General features: G+C 39.0%; 1 protein-coding gene and 1 long non-coding RNA gene across 5 annotated transcripts in view; both read left to right on the top strand.

Moving 5' to 3' along the window:
* LOC106947081 (uncharacterized) overlaps window positions 1–8,309 on the top strand; it is a 41,725-nt gene extending 33,416 nt beyond the window's left edge. Inside the window, exons 2-3 of the long non-coding RNA XR_001424901.1 lie at window positions 1,907–2,070; window positions 7,421–8,309. This is a non-coding gene — a long non-coding RNA (uncharacterized LOC106947081). The remainder of the gene's footprint in view (window positions 1–1,906; window positions 2,071–7,420) is intronic.
* Window positions 8,310–10,237: 1,928 nt separating this feature from the next.
* Window positions 10,238–11,723, top strand: part of LOC106947083 (neuroligin-3-like) — a 70,606-nt gene continuing 69,120 nt past the window's right edge. Inside the window, exon 1 of one of the 4 annotated variants that reach the window (XM_015031872.1) lies at window positions 10,238–10,746. The gene's annotated coding sequence lies outside the window, so the exon portion shown is untranslated. The remainder of the gene's footprint in view (window positions 10,747–11,723) is intronic. The other 3 variants (XM_015031874.1, XM_015031873.1, XM_015031875.1) reach the window with 3 other exon arrangements.

Raw genomic sequence — 11,723 nt, 5'->3', positions numbered from 1 at the left:
CCTGGAGCATTGAAATAAATGAGGCTCCGGCGAGCAGAGCTGCAACTTTTGTCAACACTACACTAAATGTTATGAGCTGTAGGTGTGTTGTGTAGCAAGAATCCACTAGCCAAACACATTAAAAAACTTTTGAACTGAAAACACTGGCACATGTTAAACAAAGGAAAGCTGAAAAACAGATAGTAATCCACAGTGGGATTACAGCGTCACATCGGGAGAATAAGGTTTTGTTATGTTTATTTTCTGTTTTTTTTCTTTTTTTTTTATTTATTTTTTTTTTTATAAAAAATTTAGAAGTTAGTCTTGCAGTGAACAACCAGCACCATAAAGTTCAAGGAGCAACTCACACAAGTCAATAAAAGAAAAAAAAAAAAAAAAAAAAACATGCTGAGAAGCTTAAAAGAAGTTTGACTACAAACGTGGGCTGCTCTATTTGGGGGTAGTTATAAACTTGGATCTTACCCTTCGTATTTGCAACTACTTGCTGTTTTCTACATCATAAAATTCCCCTCAAGAAATAAAATGAGACCTGATTAAAGTGTGGAAAAATCAGGTGCACGGATACTTTAACAAGGCACTGTATTGTTAACTATTCAGCATGACTATGTGTGCAGGTCTATTGCGCTGATCATTAATTAATAGTTTCTATGGAGAGCGGATGATTTGAATTAATTAAATGTCAAAATGAACTTTTGCAGACAAAAAAAAAAAAGAGGCAGTAAAAAGTGAATTTTACTCCCGTCTTCTTAACCTTGCCTGGGCTCATCTGGCTGCAGCCCTGACATCAGCCAACCCGCTAATTAGTTCCCACTGTGATGAAGCAGGGCGCCAAGCGTCCCCAGCTGTCATTACTAACAATAATAAATGAAAACATTGTGGTCTGCTCTGGGTATATGACTGAGCTTTATAGTAATTTCCACTAACAAGTTCAGTGACAACCGCTAAACACGACGTCTGAACAGAGAAGACGGCTACGTTTCGATCCTGCTGTTTTTCTGTTCAATCGGGATTGTATTATCAAACAGTGCATCACCTAAAACCCCTTGAAAAAACAAGTATGCAAACTCTCAAAAACAAACAAACAAAAGTTCCTCAAAGGAATAATACAAAGAAAAGGTATAAAAAGAATAAAAGTTTTCTGTTTTTTTTTTTTTTTTGTCTCATTACAGTTGATTGGAGACAATTTGACACTAAAGTGATTACGAATCCAGGCTGGGAAATAGAAAGTGTGAGCATCAGTGGCATGCAGATTCAAGAAGGCAGTGAAAAGTGATATTCTGTTGAGATGCAAATTCTCTGAGGGGTTTGTTCCAGAGGCATGCACAATGAAATTGGCCTTTAAATGCGTTGGCATACTAATATCTTAAGATGCCACGATCCTTAGCCCATTCAGAATAACTGTGGCATTGTAATTGACTTGCAGTTCATACTAACAGTGTGTAACACCGCATCCGAAAGACTTTGCTCAACAGCGCATGTGGGACAGTGGATACAACATACGGACGTAACACATCCAGCTTCAGCGGCAACACGTTATGCTGAGTGTTATTATTTTTTTAATTTTGTATCCCTATTAATTTCATTCCTTTTTTTATTTTTTTATTTTTCTTTTGCAATTTTCCATAAGCTGAGGCTGTGAATGACATTTTAGAAAAGGTCCGACTTTACGGGGGGAAATGACCCATATAATTATGACAGATTTTGTTTTCCTGAGGAAAATTCACGACGAGGAATTTATTAAAACCAGAAAATCTGGAGAGGACACTGGAGAAGATTTATGTTTTTCTATTTTTTTTTTTTTTTTGATCAAATGTGTTACTTTTGTACTGCTTATGTCTACTTAACATGCTTTGCACATTTTTATTCAAAAATGTTTTGTTTTTTTTACGATTATTTGACTTTTCAGGAGCCTGATTTTGTGTTGGTGCAACCCTGGCCACTTGGTTCTGTGAGCCCGTGTGTGTGATGCATGTGGGCAGAGCAACCCGACTGTCTGCAACTGCCTTCATCTTCTTCATCCCCTGTTTGCTGCTCTTATGGAGATAAATCACAAGTCCAAAACAAACTGAGGTAAATCATGCAGTGAAACGTATAACTTGCGAGCTGAAAAAAAAAAAAAAAGTTTGTAAAGCTCTTTATCTGGGTAGAAACCAACCTATATGCACTAAGATTATATTGATCCCCTTGTTAAAGCCCTTAAAGCCAATGCAGGAGAGGTTATTCAGTGAAGCAAAAACCTGGAACTTTGCTCACACTGACAGAGGACTGACTGCCTGTGTGTTTGCCCATGCAGGGTAGGTCTCAAGCAGCTTATGACCAGCAAATTAAAGGTCTGCAGAGGAAGAGAAGCTTCGAACTTTAGTGTTAAAATAAGCATACTAAAGATTTAAAATGTCTTTTAAAGTTTGAAGAAGCTAAGAGATGCTATGGTGTTCGAGTCACCATCTGAAAAGATCAGAAAAGGAAGAAAACATCCATAACTTAAATTTCATCCTTTTATCTTACCAACTGAAACTTCAACTAAGTTACAAAAATTGCACTTTTTTTATTTATTTTTTTTACATTTTCAGTACACTACGTCATACAAAACAACTTCTACATTTTGAAATGGTTCTAGTCAAGTTTCTAATTGCTGTGCGGGCCTTATAATGTACAGGAAAGTGGGAGACGGCGAACTCTTTCGTAGTTTGAGCGAGCTACTTACTGTATACTATAATGCTGAGCTTTAAATGCAGGTTTGAATCAATCAAGTGCTGTACAGCACGGGATCTGTAGCAGGGCTCAGACTGCAGATACATACTTGCATTAGTGAGTCAGCTCTACGATTGGCATTCAGTTGAACTCCCTGCAGGATTTCAAGCAATAAATATGGAAATCTGAGTATGAGAGCCAAGCTCTTGTCTAGCTGCTTTTTGCCTATTGCACAGTTTAGTCAAGTATCACTTTAGGATAAACAGACTAACAGCAAACAGGGAAATTGGGGGAGTTTCACAAGCGGCATCCATTGATGACGACTTGGAAAAACACGTCGGTCGCAAACATCCAAGCGTTACCGATTTTTCACAACCTTTTGTTCCCTGAGCTACTTTGTTTTCCAGAAGCCACTCACGAGAGGTATGATGATTGGAACAGCACAGTCATCTGTGTACAATAGATTTTCCATGTCAGATTTAGCTTTCTGTTGGACTTGCGCGAGGAAAAGATCAGCCTAGCCTCAGGCACTTGGCAAAAATATCCGTAAATCCTTCTCCCACCCTGGGCAGCGACACATGCTGTGACTAACCCTTTCGCCTGATAATGCCTTTAAGAATACCATACAGAAAAGCGCGTGAGCTAATAAATGACGTGTGGCGGTAAACATTAAAACCAGCAAAAACTGTGCCTGATGTAAACATTGGTATTAGGAGCATGCTTCAGCAGCTTGATTAAAACTCTTTATTTGCTCGACTATTGGCATCCCAGTGAGATCTGCTGATTTTTGAGACTACTTTGTAATCAGCCTCTACCTGAGATCCAATCACGACAAGTGGAGAAGGTCTCAAAATACCATAAATGTGTTCGGAAACCCCAAAAAAAAAAAAAAAAAAAAAAAAAGCAGTCAGACTCTGGCTGGAAATGGATGTTTATGTTGAGAAATGATGAAACTGAAGAAACTGTATACACAGAGGGATGAAGATGAGATCTGTACATAAACTTTGAGACCAGTTATGATGAAGTGTAGCGCTACTGTAAAAGTCTGCAAAATTATTATTATTATTAGTATTATTATTATCATTAACTTTGCATATATAAACTCCCCCTGTAGCTTCTAATGAGGAAATCACAATTTCTCATTACTTCCACTAATATTTAATCCTTGCTTGAACGACGCAGGATATTCAATGTTTGAATATCCTGGGGTGTTCAGATGTTGGGGGGAAAAAAAAAAAAAAAGAAGAGATTCTGTCTGTCTGCGTCGTTCTGGCTGTCTGACATCCCCTGGAGTTAAAATACAAAGACAATAAACTAAAAGCCCTATTAGTGAAATACAAGGTTATCATACACTCAGTATTGGATGTAATGTTGCATTAATTTATGTCATGCAACATCTGCCCTGTACTCACTCAAAATTTTTAATCTTCAAACCAGAGGGTGAATAACACAAAAGGTGCTTTGAAAGTTAATCAAGCGATGACAGACATACAAGTCTTTGGAGTAATCCTGCAATTACAAGAGAGGAAGGAGGGAGGGAGAAACCTGCTAATCACTCAAAATGAAGCAGGAATTATTTCGTGGCACCCATATGAGGACAGTGTAATTCTTTGCACTGGACATCTGTTGCCGACAGAACTGACAGAAGCACTCGGCTCATCCGAGCGTAAACAAATGAGGGAAAACAGAGGATCTTAATTAATCTGTAGGAGGTTGAAGTAAAATAAGTGATGTCAGCTTGAAAAAATAAAAAATGAAAGCATGAGTCATTTGTTTTAATATGACAGATTTTTCCCCCTGTTTATTTGTATCTGTATTTTATTAATAATATAGGAAATGGTCAAATAAAATTCTGCATATTTCGATATGTACTAACGCCATTGAGCATGCTATTGAGTAATATTGATTGTTAATTTGCGATGTTGGCTGCAAAATTGGTGTGCATGGGAAGTAATTTTCCAACATAAAAGCTGCCATTTTCAGCAAAATATTTGGCATTACAGTATGAGAAATACTTAAGATTAATGATCAAAAACACTGGCCAAGAGACACAAAAATCTTGCTAGATATGAAGGTATTTCTTTTACTGTGGTTAGTTACAATGGCGTAGAACAGCATTTTTCAAAGTGACCTCCTGGTGGACCACTAAGGGGCGCCGAGGGGTCCTCAAAGTTGAAGGGAAGATGAACTCGGGACTTCTGTACGTTTAAAAAAATATTAATTGCATTACAAATCTTAATGCATTTAAATCTTAGTAATTAATTAACCGAAGTTAATATGTTAGAATCTCTGCCGTATAAATACATGTTTCCGGCACTGATAGAGTCGCATGTGAGCATCGAGTACCAAGACACATTTTCCCCCGAGGTTAGAGCAGGACTCAAAATATTCCTCCATGTTCTTGAACAAAACATTGGGGGCACGAATTCTTGTTTCCAGTAATGTGCCCCACAGTGGGGTTATTTGCACTGCGCATGGCTTATTTTGGTGCATGAGTCTAATCAGGTAATTTCAGGCTCATCTTTGATCAAAGCCCTGATATTTTTTCTATGGACTGTGGCCACCTGAAAAAGCACTGCACCGTGCATCCATTTTGCATGCAGACTTTAGGCTGAACAATAGACAGTATCTCAGTAGAAGCCTCAAAGATTTATGACAGGGTCATGATCACTTGTTTCACCATTAGGAGTGTTTATAACAGTGCAAATGCATCTCCTTTTAGTGCTTCCATCTGCACTCGATCCTCTCCACATCTCACCACCAATTCAATATCATGCTATATTTAAAAAGAAAAATCAACATTTAAATTCACCTGACTGCACTAAATCCTTTTTTTTACCCGATCCATTAACTTCTTGAAGCAAGGATTTTCACCTTACTCAGGTTTGGGCCACTTGTGAAAATCATTTCATAATGGACATTGATTGTAATAGCTTTATTAGATTTCTTAAATTGGAGCTTCCAGGGGAAAAGTGAAATTCATCAGATGTGCAAATCCACTTTAAAAACACAAAGAATTGTTTCACAATATCTCCGCATGTGAAAATTGAGTCATTTACCACTCGGGCCAATGTGTCATTATTAACAGTTCATATAAATGTCAGGAAGGTGGAGAGAGGGCCCCGCCGTGGACATGCACAGAAAAGCGACGATGAAGATAAATGGTATAAAATATTTTTTTTTCATTACAGCCACAGGCATAACAAGATCCAGGCACAGGCAGTGTGTACAGTGATAACCTTTATTGCTAGGTTTGCATATAGTGCCTACAGGCCTACAAATAATAGTAATAATAATAATAATAATAATAATAAAATAACACAAGCGTGACCTCAAATCATCAGATATCTAGAACTTTGTATCGAAAGATGTAAACAGAAATATAAATCAACACAATAGGTCATTTGTCATCGATCTAAATATTTATTTTAATATTACAAAATTAGCCTAACAAGATCTTTTAACCTGGGATTTGAATAAGCGAATGCCTGCTGGCTACAAATATGCCATTCAGCCAAGACTCTCGCGTGGGGCAAAGAGTTCTGGGTGTTGTCGAGCGACGCCTTAGCATCCCTTTGCTTTCTGCGATAACTCATCATCAAGAACAACGTGATGAACGTCAGACGAACAGACCCACTCCCACGACAAAGCGAGCTTCTGGCAAATGACAGAGAGCTGACCACAGAGCGCCTCTTTACTTTTTCGCCGTTTCCTTGTTAGGAGATTGATCCATGGCTGACAGTCGCAGCAGAGCACAGTGCAAGTTTATCATGACAAAACGAGTTTAATAAGCCAGCGGATTTGTTATGCCCCCATCGTTTAATGAGATGCGGAGAAACAAAAGAATTAGGAAATAAAACTGTGCAGACGGAAAACCAGCAAGAACGTTTTAGCCACATAAGAAGACGCTCAAGTTGGTTAAAAGTGTGGCAATTAGACTAATTATGTTTTTATGTAGGGTGGTGCAATTAGGCTGTGGGCGAGCTTCAATCTGCCTACCAAATTAGTGTTCTTCTCTGCTTTGCCGCTCAAATTATCCACATTATTGTTAAGATATCAGGCTATTTTAAGACCAGTGGTGCGATTTAAACGCTAGCCACAATCTCTCTCTCTCTCTTTCTCTCTCACACTGATCAGGAAAGAAACAAAATGGATGCAGTACTAATTGTTTTTCAGGAATTTACGTTCACAGCTTTGTCGTCTTAAAAAAAAAAACCCTAAGCTGTTAAAATGTGGTTAATGTCTTTGTCTTGGTGAACACGTTTTTATGGAAGAACATGACTAGAGAGACAACGGCTCTGCACGAGAATAGTTAACAAGTCACTTTCTTCGACTCTGTGTCAAGTTTCAGACACATGAACATTTCACAATTGTCTACGAAATGTGGCCCAACAAATTCAGCTCTATAACTGAAAATAAAAGTCAATTAAAATCATATCAAAGAGCAACCGTGAGCCAGCTCGTTTTATTTTTACCCCCACATCCCCGTCTGGGCAAGACGAAGAAGCAATTCGTACATTGAGTCTTGGCACAACAATAACAATTTTCACCAAAGCACTGCATCACCGTTAAGTTAAACGTTCTAAATATCACAAATGTTCATTACAATGATCTCTGCTGCGATCAAATCCACCCTGTCCATCTGTAATTAACTATACCAAAAGAAGAGAATAAATTTCATTCAGATTCCAGCTTTGATAATGTTTGTTTTTTTTCTTTCCGGTGTCAGTGGTGCGGTCACTTTCAGAAGACTCAATCGTCGCTGCGTAAGCAAGAAAACTTCGCCGCTAACACCGAGGACTTCTTTCTTCCAGTTTAAATGACTCTTTATTGATATACAGCCCTGTTCATCAGGATGGCACTTGTCCTTTTCACTATTCTGCTGACTCTTCCGTCCTGCTGACCTGTCGTATTTATTTGTCTTTTCCTTTTTGTATCCCCGTCTTGACTGTACCGCACTTGACAGGTTTGAGCTTTGCTGTCCAATATTTTGTTCTTTCATAGCCATCCCCCTTTTATTCTTTTCAGTCTGTTGCCTTTGGTTACCTTCCCAGTCTAGAACCAATCCTCATAACTTTCAAATTGATATTAACACTGCTGAGATGACATACACAATATCCTTTAAGAGGCAATTTGTGACATTTTTTTTGTGATTGTGATCCTCTTACTGACTCCTTTTACATAAGATGACTCCCAGTTTTGAAGTACCTCCTCCAGTTGCCTCTGGGTAAGCATTCTTCTGTTTGTCGCTGGGTTGATATCCCTTGAGAGAGTAGAAAAAAAAAATCCTTGCCCTTGTGATGACTGGACTTGTAAAGCTTAGTACGCACTTCATGTCGCAGTGGTGCAGCTCAATAAGAGTAAGACCACCACAGATACCCCTTTCACTGCTACCATTTTATGTTATTCATGTGTGTTTTTTTTTCCCCCTCCCCAGCGTCTTGTCTAACAACAGCATGGCCGACATCAGTTTTTTCTGCCTCTTTTATATGTATGATTGCCGTTTGATTTGAATGTCAAAAGAAAAAGAGCCACTGTGGCGTCCACCCCTTGCTGTTCTATAATTACAGGATCTCTCCACAGTCGTGGCATAACCTGTTGTATGGATGTTTTTTTTTTTTGTTCTAGAACACTAAATTGGCTTTAAGTGATTGGAACTAAGAATAAAATATTTGAAAAAGCTTGCTGTAAATACTGAATCTTTCTCTGCTTGACTCCATTTACAAGAGGCCTGGTGACATGTATATTTTAATGGTTTTATTAGCTTAAAAAGGTGCTTTGTTTGCATTCAGGCTGTTCAAAACTGCACTTAAGGATCAGCATTTTGTGTAAAATAGCATCCTGATAAATAGACTGAAGCTTAATAGACTAAGTACATGAAAAAAAAGGTTGTTTGTGTTATTTCAGCATTTTAATAAGACAGTCTAAAACACATGCCCGAGCTAATTTTTGTGCATCAGATAGATTAAAGCACATAAATAATTACAATAAATTAAAGAGGCAGTATTTTTCCAGGTACATTGTGCCATTTTTATAGCACAATCAAGTAACTCTGTTGCCGTCAGATGTTATACAAATGCAATTAATATCAAACATTACACGAAAGAAATTTGACTTCAAATTGGCCTCTGTCCCTTTAAGAAACTCCTGCGCTTTCTGTCTCTCTTCCTTCAAGATGTCATCACAACAATGCTCGTCCATTATGCCATTTACAACTGAGAAGTAGCTTGTATAAGCTCAGCAGATGTGCAGTTCCACCAGGTGTTTGCTAATTGCTGCTGCCGCTAGTCTGGAGGAGCTGAGTGGGGAAGACCCGGGCGATGTGTGCTCTGTGAGGTGAAAGGTCAGCTGGAGACTGCAGCTCCTAGGAATAAGAGATGCCTTGAGGGAGCAATCACCGCCCCCACCCTCACCCCCCAAATACCTGCCACAGGAATTTCAAGGATTTCTTAAACATCGGTTAAAGAATCAAAACAGAAGTCCATGTATGTTTCTGATGAGGGAATAACATTATATGGTTTTATTTAAATTCCTAAAGAGTCAATTTTACATAGTAAATTGTAAAATTTGATCAAAACAAACTAAGGAATAAACAAGCATTGTCATGATGATATAGGACATATTTTGGTTTGAATGAAAACCAAAACACTTACAGGAACAGGACATGAAAACTCAACAAACACAGCAAACTTATAGCTCACAATCAGTGGTGTTTTTTTTTTTTTTTTTTTAATTGAGCTACATGGCTCACTGCTCAGGATGGCATTTTCACTTAATTAGTGCTGTTGCCCCAAGGCTGCATGGTTGCTTCATGGCCAAACTCTACGATACATTTTCACCACAACTTTATTCCTGCGCCGTCCAGCGTGTCCCTTGGTTTTCATGATGGTGTTTGTTTTCTCACAAACCTCTGACGCCTCGACAGAAAAGCTGAATTTATACTGGAACAGAAGTACACACAGGAAACTCCACCTACTAATTAGGTGACTTCTGAAGACAGCTGGTTGCCTTGGGTGATTTTTAGGGGTAACAGTGTAAACCGGGCTGAATACTAACACGCACACATCACACTTTTGACCGTCACATCATCGAAATAAAACGCCGAGGTTTGTGGTTCTAATGTGATAAAATGTGAGAAACCTCTAAGGGTATTAAATACCTTTGAAAGGCGCTGTATTTCGGTTTGGAAACTTCGTCGCTATCTCTTAAACGTTATTTATCACAGGGAGGTAAGATGAGGCACAGCATTTATCGTCACACTTATTAGGATTCCGAGTCGCCCGCTCAGCAAGTAGGACTCTCCCTGTTCATTCATTAATTTTCCGCAGCCCAATAAAAAAAAACAAGCCTCCTTCCCGACCATAACTGTCATCTTTGTAAATACCCCATCAGAATTTAATCTTCATTTTAAACTTTGCTTCCGCCGAGGATTGGGTCATTCGCGGGAGACACTAAAGAGTCACCCTTTGGGGTAATAAAACAAGGTTGTATTTGACGAGTAGTCAAAGGAGACGGAAGCAGATGGGTAGAGGATAGCTGGGTGGCATAAATCGTCCGCTCCTTTTCACGTATGATGCGAGTGCCCTTGGTTACCTAGTAACTCTCTCTTTCTCCGTCTCCGGTTGGCGCTCCCGCACAACGTTCCGCTCGGGAATGCGCGGCGCGATCCCGCGGTGCTCGCGCTGAGCCTGAGAAGAGTCAAGGCGAAAGCGTCAAAACGCACCAGGACTTGAAGGGGAGCTTCCCGCTGGAGTAAAAACAACAACGAAATAATAATAATAATTAAAAAAAATATATAAAACTAAGAACATTGCCTTAATGGCGTGGGAATCCGTTAGCGTGAGAGCAGAGAGAGGACAATGATCGCTTCGCAGGAAGGTTATTCCCTAAAAACATAAGCTTTGTGCAGAATACAAGGATATTTGGAGTACACTGACTACAACTGCAAGTGAAGATCCCGAGACGGTCAAACATAGTCCCGGTTTTTTCTTCTTTCTCTTTTTTTTTTTTGAATTCTAAGAAAGACATGGGGAGATTTTCACCTCGGCAAAGCAGGTGAGTCATTTTAAAGATACTTGGGGCTGTCTGTGTGTGCTGAGCTGAGCGATTCAGGAGGATGCATGGAAACTGGCGGTCGCATTTAGATATACGACTTTCTATTTTTCCCCCCCTCTATGAGACAGAAGAGTTATATATCGTAACGCTACGTAGAACCTGCCCTGCAGCCATAGCATACACACACCGTCTATACGCTTGGGATTTTTCTCTCTCTCTCTTTTTTTTTTTTAAATAGACTTTTTTTTAATGTTCGAAACAAGAATTAGGATGCTGATGCATGTTTTTGCGCAGATGTGCGTCTGTTGCTTCCGACGATTCACAGCTCGCTGTCAGCGTCGATGCGGTAAATTTAATGTTCTGTGGTATAAATGTGCAGGGCACTTGTTACTTAGGCATAAAGACATCTTGTGCGTGTGATGGAGCGATGACGCGCAGGCTTTCTGTCACTGCTCTGGCTGGAAGAAGAATACATACAATAAAAAAATGAACTAGAATAGACTTGAGGAATTTGAAACAAATGGATGAAATTATGACTTAGATTTCTGGGATTCAGTTTGGATTCCCGGCATTCGCTTTTCCACAACTCTAGTAAGGAGATCTCCAGTCTGACACAATTTTACGCATGGAAGTATATATATATATATGTAGGCGTCCCCAAATATCCATCCCAAGTGGTCTAACTTAGAGCTCTATAATAAATGCATGTGATTTTTCACCTGAAATCCAGTAATATTTCAGAACTTATCTCTTCTGTTTGGCCAACTAAACTGGTCATTTAACTTGTTCTATTCTCATCTTTTAGATTCTTCAAAATGCTGCACAAATTACTCTGAAGAAGAGTCTATTAATCAATGCAGGCCTCATATATGTGGGTGTGTGCGTGTGCCTGAAAGTCTGATATTCCTGGAGACATGACACACGCTCAGAAATAAGTGGTCCGATTGTAGTTGGTGGCAAAAAAAAAAAAAAAAAAA

The sequence above is a fragment of the Poecilia latipinna genome, unplaced genomic scaffold (assembly GCF_001443285.1).
Source record: "Poecilia latipinna isolate Pla-1442-1.1 unplaced genomic scaffold, P_latipinna-1.0 Scaffold222, whole genome shotgun sequence".
Classification (NCBI taxonomy): domain Eukaryota; kingdom Metazoa; phylum Chordata; class Actinopteri; order Cyprinodontiformes; family Poeciliidae; genus Poecilia; species Poecilia latipinna.
Note: the sequence above shows the minus strand (reverse complement) of the source record. Positions and strands in the feature narration are given on the sequence as shown.